Source organism: Protopterus annectens, chromosome 13.part0 (assembly GCF_019279795.1).
Source record: "Protopterus annectens isolate FY-2018-M chromosome 13.part0, PAN1.0, whole genome shotgun sequence".
In the NCBI taxonomy this organism is placed as follows: domain Eukaryota; kingdom Metazoa; phylum Chordata; order Ceratodontiformes; family Protopteridae; genus Protopterus; species Protopterus annectens.
The window spans coordinates 668,227,808-668,240,650 of record NC_056747.1 but is presented as its reverse complement, the minus strand read 5'-3'; the positions used below and the strand labels follow the sequence as shown (position 1 = coordinate 668,240,650).

General features: G+C 44.8%; 1 protein-coding gene across 1 annotated transcript in view; it reads left to right on the top strand.

Annotated features, from left to right (window-relative positions):
- The window catches only part of PRPF8 (pre-mRNA processing factor 8), a 2,252,227-nt gene that overhangs the window by 1,727,025 nt on the left and 512,359 nt on the right, over positions 1-12,843 (top strand). The gene's annotated exons all lie outside the window — the stretch shown is intronic.

Sequence of the window (12,843 nt, the reverse complement as noted above, 5' to 3'; positions counted from 1 at the left end):
GTTTTTGTGATTGCTATTGGCAGTCTCTACATTTGTATAGAGCAAGGGTTTGGGTTTCAAAAAATGTCTGGATTGTGGGCATAAGTTGCCCCCACTATGACCCACACAAGCATTGTGTTTATTGCTTAGGAGTAGCGCACCATGATTCTGATTGTTAAAACTATATGGCCTTTGGACCCAGGCTTCTTGCATCGGAGAGCCAAACTTGTAATAAGGAGCATATTACCTGCTTCATTGTGTCCTACCCAGCCAGCTGCATTCCCCTTCTCCCTCTAAGACGACTTCAGATAAGAAGAATCAAAAGGGTAGAGATTCCAACAAGGACAGGAAAGCAAAGTGACAAAGACTAGAAGAAAGAAGTAAAGAAAAAGACAGAGAAAGACAAAAAAAAAATTAAGCCTGCAAATGCTCTACGGGCTCTCCATAGAAAAATGCTCCAGATCCAAAGGCCCCTTGGTTCCTCTGGTTTTGACTTTATCTCCAGAATTTCTTCTCCTGAACCTGATTGTTTGTCTGGCATGGAATATTCCCAATTCATGGCTTTCAGCATTCCAGTGTCTGGTCAGATGTTCTTCGTGTTTCACTGTTGTAGTCCTCACATTTGGGTTATCTGCTTGCAGTAGCCCTCAGTCGGCCTGATAATCAAAGTCTTGGATCCTGCGTCGGTTGCTGTCTCATCTTCCGTGACGTCAGGTAGTCAGGGGTATAAAGCATGCAGCCGACACCATTACATCATTCTTTCTTGCCGTGCGGTGCCCGAAGCAGAAGCAGTTTGCAAGTGCCGGTCAGCCGACTCCTGAAATTTTCATTTTCGAGTTTCAGAACCGAAGTCTTCAACTAAAGCTAAGTACCCCATTGGGGAAACTTTTTCTTGCTCTAAACCGATGTCAGTAAAAGTCAATAACTGTATTTCTTGTGGAAATCAAATACCTCATAAAGATTTTAATTTGTACTGTATTCCTTGCCTAGGCCCTGACCACGATGTACCTCGCTGCCGGCTTTGTGCCTTATTTAAGCAACAAACTATTTGTCGTCTGTATATTTACACTTCTAAATATTTTGGTACTCTGTTCAATTATCCAGATATTTCTTCGGTAAGCCATCCGACCGCCGACATTCCGAAAAAACGCAAAGATAAAGACAGAGACAGGCCGCCTAGGTCCAAAGCTGCCGACGACGCTTCTCCTGAGCCAGTCCCAGTTTGCTGGTACTCAGTGAGGCGCTTTCGCTGCCCCTGATGCCCACTACTTCAGATTCACAGGCCTCTACTGAGACCCATTCGGAGTCCGGTATGCCGCGAGATGCTTCAACTGTGGAACCTGCAGATGTCTCTACCTTGGATGGGTCCAGAGCCGGTATGCAGGCACCGGCTTCTGAGGGTGTATTCAGGCCTACTAACTTGCATATTAAACAGATGCCATCTTCTTCTTCAAGGCCTAAAACTCGAACCATGCCTAGAAAACCGACGCCCAGACCGCATGGTCAGGCCTCTATGCCTAAAAAACAAATAAGAATGGCTGAAGACCTTATTACTTTAATCAGAGGAAGCCATCATTTCCCCTCTACGAGATCTAGGACTGAATTTGCTCATACTTCTGACCAGGATTCTGAAATTTGTTTCCTCTGATGACCAGGACTTACCCTTATCTACCTATGAGGATTCTGATGCAGAGGGCTCTATTCCCTCTGCCTCCCCCAGAGGATTTCTCTTTTGGTGAAACCTTGCATACTCTCAGGGAGCATTTTCGTTGGGAAAGTCAGGATTTCTCTGATTATAAAAAGAGGCTTAGGGATTTCTTACTCCTGCCCCAGCACAGGCTTTTAGCTATCCCACCTGTACTAGACATTGTTGATGATGCCTTTTCGGAATCTAGTTTGGCCCCTGACTCTAATACCTCCTGCTCCCGGAAAACCTGAAAGATATTACAGGGTTCCTGACTCTCACAAGTTCCTTTTTAAAAATCCTACTGTGGATGTTCATCGTGCATACAGCTGCAGTCATAACAGATGGGTTCTCCAGCCATCAGGCGGGTCTTCGGTCGGCCGAATTCCAAAGTCTAGGTCCGGCGTCGGTTGTCGTCGCTTCTTCCCTGACGTCAGTGCGACGGGTATAAAGGAACCAGCCGACGTCATTTTCTTCAGTCTTTCTTGCTGCGTGGTGCCCGAAGCAGAAGCAGTACGCAAGTGCTGGTCGGCCAGCTCCTGAGTTTACGAAAATTTGGAAACCGAAGTCTTCTTAAAAGCTAAGTACCCCATTGGGGAAACTTTTCTTGCCTCAGACCGATGTCAGACAAAGTTAATAATTGTATTTCTTGTGGGAAGCAAATACCGCATAAGGATTTCCATTCCCTCTGTATACCTTGTTTAGGCCCAGACCACGACGTCTCGGTCTGTCGCTTTTGTGCTACATTCAACAAATGCACTATTAAGTGTCAGGCGGAGTTCGCCCAGCATTATTTTGGGAAAGCATTTAACTATACTATGTCGTCGGATACTCCGACTCCGGTTTTGTCTAAAAAAACGCAAAGACAAGGACTGACACACGAGGTCCGCGGCCTCTACCGACACCAAGCCAAAGCCGACTACACATGGTCCGGTTCTCAGCGAGACGCCTACGCAGCCCCTGACTACCGACGACACTTCTTTGATGGTGTCTCCTGTGCCCGAGGTCACAGGCTCCTCGGCCCACGCCCAAATCAAGGCTGATACCCTCTCGGAAGATATACTTCAGAACACTAGCAAATTACACCAGGCTGACTGCAAGGAAAATCCTGCAGGCTCTGGGATTCATGGCATCTTGCATCTTACTAATCCCATGTGCAAGGCTGCATATGAGGAAACTACAATGGTACCTGAAAAACATATGGTCTCGACACAGCCACAGTTTGGAAGCAATAATACCACTAATTCCATGTCTGCAAAAGGAATTTCTGTGGTGGGCTCAAGCATGCCAAACAAACAAAAACCATTCAGCAAGCCTCAAGCAAATCAAGTCATCACAACAGACGCCTCGGACTACGCCTGGGGGGCGCACATGACAGATCGGTGCATTCAGGGCAAATGGTCCCAAAAAGAAAAGCACCTGCACATTAATCAAAAAGAAATGCTAGCAGTAATAAATGCTATTATAGCTTTCAAGGACCTTCTACAACCAGGTCAACTATTGATAAGAACGGACAACACCACAGTTATGTGGTACATAAACAGGGAGGAACACGTTCTTACCCCCTATGCAGACTGGCCATGTCACTTTGGAACATGGCCATGGACTTACAAATGGAACTACAAGCACAGTACTTGCCAGGCAAGGAAAACACGCTGGCAGACAACCTAAACAGGAATATGACAGATCCACACGAATGGAAATTGCATCCAAAAGTTTTTACAGAAATAATCCAAGAATGGGGAAGGCCAGACATAGATCTCTTTGCCTCCCACAAAAATCATCAATTGTCAAAATTCTGCTCAAGGATCTTCCATCCAAAGGCCTGGAGAGTGGACGCTCTCTCTTTCAGTTGGACATCAATGACAGTTTATGCCTTCCCACCTCTTCCTCTGCTGCCCAAAGTTCTATTGAAGACCAGAGCAGACAGACCGAACATGATTCTCATTGCTCCGGACTGGCCAAGGCAACACTGGTACCCACTCCTGAGGAGCCTGACGCATTCCCACCATGGACCCTGCCTCTAATGCCTCTTCTTCTGACTCAGCACAGCTTCAAAACTCTTCACAGCCAGCTAAAAACACTCAATCTAGCCGCATGGGAGATTCCTTAGCATCACAACAGGCCCTACTCTCCAAGGAGGTGCAGGATGTCATTTTGGAGGCCAGAAGGCCATCAACTAGAAAAGCTTACTCCGCAAAATGGAAACGTTTTTGTGTCTGGAATGAGAAAAAGGGCCAGAATCCTGGAAAACTGAATTTACCTTAAATACTACAATATTTGGCTGAACTGCTAAGCAGTGGACTTTCTTTCTCCTCCATCAAAATCCATGCCTCAGCCATTTCTGCAGAATACAACACTGATCCACCTTTATTCTCTCACCCTCTCTTAAGACAGTTCCTCAGAGGGGCTAAGAATTTAAGACCTCCAAGGAAATAACCAATACCTGCTTGGGATCTTAATTTCATTCTGGAAAAACTGACCTTGCCTCCCTTTGAGCCAGCTGCCTCATCAGATTTGCAATATTTGTCCTGGAAAACAGCTTTCCTTCTGGCTATCACCTCAGCTCGTAGAGTTTCAAAACTACAGGCTCTCATGGCTGTCCAGCCTTTTATCATCTTCCATCAGGACAGAGTTTCCTTACGAACTAACCCGTCCTTTATGCCTAAAGTGGTATCCATGGTAGCTTTAAATCAGGTCATACGTTTACCTACCTTTTATCCTAATCCTCAAAACAAAGGGGAGAGATTACTACATTTCTTGGACATCCACAGACAACTGCGTTATTATTTGGACAGAACAAAGCCTTTCAGAAAATCAGAACAGCTCAACAGACAATTTCCAAACAGACAATCTCAAAATGGATAGCCCACTGCATACGCTTTTGCTATTCCTTTCATGGCAAAACTGTACCTACAGGCATTAGAACTCATTCCACCAGGGCCACAGCCACCTCTGCAGCCTTTCTCAGAGGAGTTCCTACCAAGGATATTTTGGAAGCAGCCACTTGGAGTTCTGTGCATACCTTCTCCAAGCACTACAACCTACCATTATACTCCAAATCTAGAGCAGGCTTTGCCACTGCAGTCCTGCAGGACATTTTGGCTCCTCCTAGTTCCACCTAGTGCCTACCACCCCTTTCTTAGCTTTGGGATTCTACCCATCTGTTATGACTGCAGCTGTATGCACGATGAACATAGTACAGTTTTGTACCTACCATAAATTTAGATGTTTGAGTGCTAATACAGCTGCAGTCCAGGTTTCCCTTCCTCCTTCCCCTCTTGGGACAGGCCTATAGGCTAACACATCCTCATACAACCTGATTGGGGTATTCATTTATGATGTATTTGCTTGCAACTACTGTATTTTGATTATATTGCACTGCATTATTACACAAATTTATGTATTGCCTTCCTTCTGGGGGCACCTGACATCTGAGGCAAGAAAAACTGAAGAAAATGGCGTCAGCTGGTTCCTTTATACCCCTGTCGCACTGACGTCAGGGAAGAAGCGACGACAACCGACGCCGGACCTAGACTTTGGAATTCGGCCGACCGAGGACCCGCCTGACGGCAGGAGAACCCATCTGTTATGACTGCAGCTGTATTAGCACTCGAACATCTACATTTATGGTAGGTACAAAACTGTACTATCCTGAGACCATTTCACAGGGACCCAAGGGCAGTAAGGCTACTACTGCCAAAAATCTTACCCCCTCTGATAGACACTCCAGGACGCGGGATAGATTGGGTAAGCAGGTAATACACTTCTGCAACCTTGGCCATTAGGGCCATAAATTTGCCAAATGTTCTTCGTGATTCACTGTTGCAGTCATTACATTTGGGTAATCTGCTGGCAGGTTGCCCTCAGTAGGCCTGAATAACAAAGTCTTGGGTCCTGCGTCGGTTGCTGTCTCCTCTTCCATGACGTCAGGTCGTCAAGGGTATAAAACATGAAGCTGACGCCATTTTATTCAGTCTTTCTTGCCGCGCGGTGCCCAAAGCAGAAGCAGTTCGCAAGTGCCGGTCAGCTGACTCCTGAAATTTTCGCATTTGAGTTTCAGAACCAAAGTCTTCAACTAAGCCAAGTACCCCGTTGGGGTAACTTTTTCTTGCTCCTTACCAATGTCAGTAAAAGTTAATAATTGCATTACTTGTGGGAAGCAAATACCTCATAAGGTTTTTCATTTGTACTGCATTCCTTGCCTACGCCCAGATCATAACATGCCTTGCTGTCGGTTTTGTACTAGATTTAAGCAACGCACAATTAAGCGTCGGTATATTTTTGCTTCAAAATATTTTGGATCCAGATTTAATTACCCTGAAATGTCATCTGTTAGCAATCCGACTACTGGAGTTCACAAAAAACGCAAAGAAAAAGACAGACAGACCGTCTAGGTCCAAAACCGACGACAAAGCTTCTCCTAAGCCAGTCACCAGTTCGCCGGTACTCAGTGAGGCGCTTTTGCAGCCCCTGATACTTGCTACTTTTGAGTCGCAGGCCCCTACCGAGACGCATGCGAAGTCCGGTATACCGCGAGATTTCCAGAGTATTGAACCCGCGGATGTCTCTCCCTTGGATGGGTCCGGAGCCACTGAACAGGCACCGGTTTCTGAGGGAGTTTTCAGGCCTCAACCTTTTTATATAAAATCGAAGCCAGCTTCAAAACCAAGATCAAAAACATCTTCTAAGTCTAAAAAAACGATGCATGAGCCACATGCTCAGGCCCCTATGCCTAAAAAAACAGATGATCAAAATGGCTGAGGACGTAATTACCTTGATCAGGGGTTCCCAACCCCCCCACCCCCGCTAAGAGGCCTATGCAAGACACTGATTATGAATCTTCAGATCAGGTTTCCATTTCTTCTGATTCCTCTTCTGATCAGGAATTTTCTATTCCACCTTATGAGGATTCAGATGCAGAAGAATCCATCCCATCTGCATCTCCTCTTGAGGATTATTCTTTTGGAGCAACCTTGCATACTTCAAGGGAACATTTTCATTGGGAGAGTCAGGATTTCTCTGAATCAAAAAAGAGGTTTAGGGATTTCCTTCTTCCTCAACATAGCTTTTTGGCAATACCTCCTGTATTAGACATTGTTGATGTGTTTTCGGAATCAAGCATGGCTCCTGATTCACTACCTCTGGCTCCTAGTAAGCCAGACAGATGTTACAGGGTTCCTGACTCCCACAAATTTCTTTTCAAAAATCTTGCTGCTGATCCTGAGATTATCTCACAGGGTCCCAAAGGTGTAAAAGCCTCTACAGCCAAAAATCCTACCCCTCTGATAGAGATTCCAGGGCGCTGGATAGATGGGGAAAGAAGGTTTATACGTCTGCTTAAATATCAACAACATGTTATGGCCTTATTGAAACCGAAAATGGTGTTGATTTCTGATTGTGTGGAAAATAAAGAATTATAGGAATTTCTGCATGCAGCAGAACAGGTTGGAAAGCATACTTTGCAATGTGGTTTTGATTCCTTGGAGGCCTCTTGTAGTGCCGCAGTTACTGGATCTGTGATTAGAAAGCATGCCTGGCTCAAGGAGCAATATCTGCCGGATCATGTTAAAGCTAAATTGTTGGATGCCCCTTAACAGCATGATACTTTGTTTGGTAATAAGGCAGAAGAGGTTTTAATTTAAAGAAAATGGAAGACAAAGCTAAATCTATGCAAACTGTAAAAGATTTCTTACAAGTGCAGCCACCCAGGTTCAATAGGCACTGGCCTACTAAAAATTGGTCCTTTCCTGTGTCCAACAGAGCCTCTCAAGGCAAATCCAGACGCTCAAAAGGCTCTAGATACCAATCACAGGGTTCTTACAGGTCAAAGCAGTGGGGTGCCTCCACCTCCAAATCTAGAGGAAGAAAAGCACAACCCTACAGTAAGCAGTCTCAATGGCTTCCCTCTACCTTCACCAAGCACGTATCTTTTGGCAGCCCCCTTGGGGGGAAATTAACACTTCATGCTCAAAATTGGCAGTTAATTACCCAGGACAAGTGGGTATTAAGCATAGTATCCCAGGGGTAAAGATTTAATTTCCATACGTTGCCAATTCCAAACGGTTGGCCAGATCTGCCACAAAATCAATGGGCAGAAGCTCAGAAACAAGTTACGTTCCTCATGGATATGGGGGGGCTATTGAATCAGTACCAGAACAGGAAAAAGGACAAGGTTTTTATTCAAGACTTTTCCTGGTACCCAGAAGAGACTAGACCTGGCGACAATACTGGACTTATCGATTTTGAACACGTTCCTGGACATTCCAAAATTCAAAATGCTAACTTTACAACAGCTACTGCCTATGCTGGGCAAGAACGCTTGGTTAATGACTGCATATCCCAATAAGGGAATCTTACAGAAGATACCTCCACTTCAAGGCAGGCCTTATTCATTACCAATTTTCTGCACTGCCCTTTGGCTTATCTACTATGCCCAGGGTCTTTACAAAGTGCCTGGCACCAGTGATTGCGTTTTGCAGGCAAAGAATCATAGAAATTTATCCTTACTTGAATGACTGCCTCATTCAAGCAGAAAACAAGGACATTCTTCTTCAACATCTGGCATTTGTAAAAAGGCTTCTAACATGCCTAGGGTACACAGATAAACAAAAAAGAAATCACAACTGGTACCCTCTCAAAAAGTTACATTCCTGGGTCCAAGCTTGAATACAACTGCCCAGATGGCTTACCTTACACCAGACAAACAAAGGCAACTAACAACATACTTCAAACAGATGGCAACATAAACCCAGTTACCTGCAAGACAAATTCTGCAGGCTTTGGGGTTCATGGCATCCTGCATTCTACTAATTCCGTATGCAAGACTGCATATGAGGAAACTTCAGTGGTACCTAAAAAGTTTATGGAGTCAACATTGTCACAGTCTGGAAACAATGATTCCTCTCATTCCCTGTCTACAACAGGAGTTTCTTTGGTGGGCAAAGACATGTCACCAAAACAAGGGACTGTCATTCACTCTACCCCCTGCCACCCAAACCCTAACTACAGACGCATCAGACTATGCTTTGGGGGCCCACTTGGCGGGGAGATGCATTCAAGGTATATGGAGCCCAAAACAAATGCATCTGCATATCAACCAGTAAGAGATGCTTGCTGTTCAGAATGCTCTGACAGCCTTCAAGGACTTACTTCATCCAGGACAACTGCTGATAGACGGACAACACCACGGTTGGTACATAAATAAGCAGAGGGGTACACATTCCTACCCCCTTTGCAGACTAGCCATGGCATTGTGGAGCACAGCTTTGACTTCTCAGGTACATCTTCAAGCTCAATTCCTGCCAGGAAAACAAAATACTCTGGCAGACGACCTAAGCAGAAATCCTATGGACCTGCACGAGTGGAAACTGGATCCAAAAATCTTCAGCATGGTAACACAGAAATGGGGGAGCCCAGACGTAGATCTATTTGCCTCTCCCCAAAATTATCAACTGGAAAATTTCTGCACAAGGACTTATCACAGACAAGCATGGAAAGTGGATGCCCTATCCTTCAGTTGGAAAAACCTATCAGTCTATGCCTTCCCCCACTGCCTCTTCTCTCCAAAGTCTTACTAAAGGTCAGACAGGAAAAACCAAAAATGATCCCGATTGCTCCGGACTGGCCTCGCCAGCACTGGTACCAAATTCTGAGGGATATGTCTCAACTCCCTCCTTGGTATTTGCCTCAAATACCTCATCTACTGTCTCAGCAGAACAATCAAATTCTGCACACTCTGCTCCAACCTCTGAACCTTGCAGCATGGCTGATCATTTAATTATTCAAATAACACCTCTCAGAAAATCTGTGATGGATGTCATTTTGGAAGCCAGAAGGCCTAGTACTAGAAAATCTTATGCTGATAAATGGAGGAGATTCTATGCTTGGAACCAAGCACAAGGAACGGGAACGGACGCAGCAAAACCAAATATCCCTCAGATTTTACAATACTTAACTGAGATGCTTCACAAGGGCCAATCTTTTTCTTCAATAAAAATCCATGCTTCTGCCATCTCTGCTCATTACAACACGGAGCCTCCCCTCTTTTCTCATCCTCTGTTAAAACAGTATCTTAGAGGGGCCAGAAATTTAAGGCCTCCCAGAAGATCACCAACTCCTGCATGGGACCTCAATTTTGAGCTGGAAAGACTCACCCTGCCTCCTTTTGAACCAGCAGCTACTGCGGATATAAATTTTTTATCTTCGAAAACAGCTTTCCTCTTGGCAATCACTTCAGCAAGAAGGGTTTCAGAACTACAGGCTCTCATGGCTGTGGAGCCTTTTATTACATTTTACCCGGACAGGGTGTCCCTCAGGACCAGTCCTTCCTTTATGCCTAAGGTGGTATCCAGTGTGGCACTTAACCAAACAATTCATCTGCCAACATTTTACCCAAATCCACAGAACAAGGGGGTTGCGGATCCTGCATTCAGTGGACGTACACAGACAACTAAGATTCTACTTAAACAGGACCAAATCTCTAAGAAAGTCTGAGCAACTACTGGTGGCATTTGCTTCAAGATCAGAGGGGAAGGCTGTATCAGAGCAGACCATTTCTAAGTGGATAAGCCACTGCATTGGTTTCTGCTACTTGCACCATGGTAAATGTGTGCCCAAGGGAATCAGGTCACATTCCACCAGGGCTGCCTCTACCTCAGCAGCCTTTCTCAGGGGAGTTCCAACCAAAGACATTCTAGAATCTGCTACTTGGAGCTCTGTCCATACCTTCACAAAGCATTATCATTTGCCTCGCTTCTCCAAATCCAGGGCAGGCTTTGCCACTGCAGTTCTGCAGGGCCTTATAGCTGCTCCTAATGCTATTTAGTTCCATCCTCCCATCCATAGCTTTGAGATTTTACCCAAACATAGTAGGTTTGTGTACACTTACCATAAATGTAGATGTTCAAGTGTATTCACTGTTGCAGTCCGGGTTACCCACCCGCCACCCTCTTTTCTATAACTGCTCTTTCCTTCACTATATTCTAAAGCCTTTGTGGTGTATTTGCTTTTAGATGAAGGTAAAGTTTATGTTGCTAAAAGTGCATTTATATATATTGCCGTTTATTTATATATATTTTGCTCCCCATTTTGGGGGCACCTGACATCTGGGGCAAGAAAAACTGAATAGAATGGCATCTGCTGCATGTTTTATACCCCTGACGACCTGACGTCCTGGAAGAGGAGACAGCAACTGATGCAGGACCCAAGACTTTCTTATTCAGGCCGACTGAGGGCAGCCTGCCAGCAGATTACCCAGATGTAATGACTGCAGCAGTGAATGCACTCTAACATCTACATTTATGGTAAGTGTACATAACTGTACTTTTCGTATGTTAAAGCATCAACAGCATATTATTGGATTTCTTAAAGAGAAAATTATGTTGATTCCTGACTCTGCTGAAAATAAAGATTTACAGGATTTAATGCATTCTGCTGAACAGTTGGAAAACATACTTTCCAGTGTGGTTTTGATTCACTAGAGGCATCTTGCAGGGCTGCTGTCACTGGGTCTGTACTTAAAGGGCATGCTTCGCTTAAGGAGCAATCCTTGCCAGATCATGTTAAAGCTAAATTGCTGGATGCTCCCTTAAATCAGGACCGCCTATTTGGCAACAAAGTGGAAGAAGTTCTTAAAAAGATGGAGGAAAAAGCTAAATCTATGCAAACTGTTAAAGATTTCCTACAAGTGCAGCCTCCAAGATTTAGTAGGCATTGGCCCTCTAAGAATTGGTACTTTCCTGCCTCTTCCAGGCCTTCTCAGTCCAAACTCAGAACTAACAGAACACCCAGGTTTCAGTCCCAGGGTATGTACAGGACTAAGCAGTGGGGGGGTTCTCCCTTCCAAATCAGGGAGTAGTAAGACTCCCCCCTGTGGTAAACTGTCTCAGTGACTTCACCTTAAAAGCACTTCTCAACTGACTGCTCCTTTAGGGGGGAAAGATTGCTCTGCAGGCAAAAAACTGGGAACTCATTACCCAGGACAAATGTGTTTTAAATATACCCAAACGGTTGGCCAGATCTTTCCCCAAATCAGTGGGCAGAGGCTCAAAAGCAAAGTACTCTCTCTTTTAAGCATAAAAGCTATTCAAACTGTACCAGAAGAGGAAAAGGGACAAGGTTTCTACTCAAGATTTTTCCTGGTACCCAGAAAAGACAACTCATGGCATCCTATCCTGGACCTTTTTGTCTTCAACACCTTTTTGTTGATTCCAAAATTCAAGATGCACCAGTTGCTTCCTAGGCAAAAATGCCTGGTTGGCAACACTGGATTTAAAGGAAGCCTTACCTGCACATCCCAGTCAGGGAATCTTGCAGAAGATACCTACGCTTCAAAGCAGGCTACATACACTATCAGTTTTCTGCACTGCCCTTTGGCTTATCTACTGTGCCCAGGGTATTCACAAAGTGTCTAGCTCCAGTCATTGCGTTTTGCAGGCAAAGAAATATTCAAATATACCCTTACCTGGACGATTGTCTAATTCAGGCAGAAAGCCAGGACTTTTGAATCATCTGGCATTTGTACAAAAGCTGCTAACTTGTCTGGGGTACACCATAAACGAAAATAAATCACATCTGGAACCCTGGCAGCAAATTATATTCCTGGGAGCAAGCTTGAACACAACTTCCCAGATGGCTTTCCTCACACCAGAGAAACAAATTCATTTGACAACTTACTTCAAACTAGTGCCCACAAAAATCCTGCTATCTACAAGGCAAATACTGCAAGCCTTGCGATTCATGGCCTCCTGTATCCTACTAATTCCATATCCAAGACTGCATACGAGGAAACTACAATGGTATCTAAAAAGCCTATGGTGTCAACATTCTCAGGATCTGGAGGCAATGATTCCTATCATACCTTGCCTACGGTTAGAATTCCTTTGGTGGGCAGAGGCCTGACACCTGAACAAGGGACTACCATTCACTCTACCCTCTGTCGCCCAAACACTAACAACTGACGCATCAAACTATGCATGAGGGGGCTCACCTGACAGGGAAGTGCATTCAGGGCAAATGGAACCCAAGTCAAATGCACCTGCATATCAATCATAGGTTCATAGGTTGGTACTAGGCTATCGGTCCTAGGGCCTATACAAGCCTAGCCATAACAATTCCCTGGATATTTCTTCCCACAATATTTACTTCTCTGGACCCCTGTCTAGCAGGGCGACTGACAT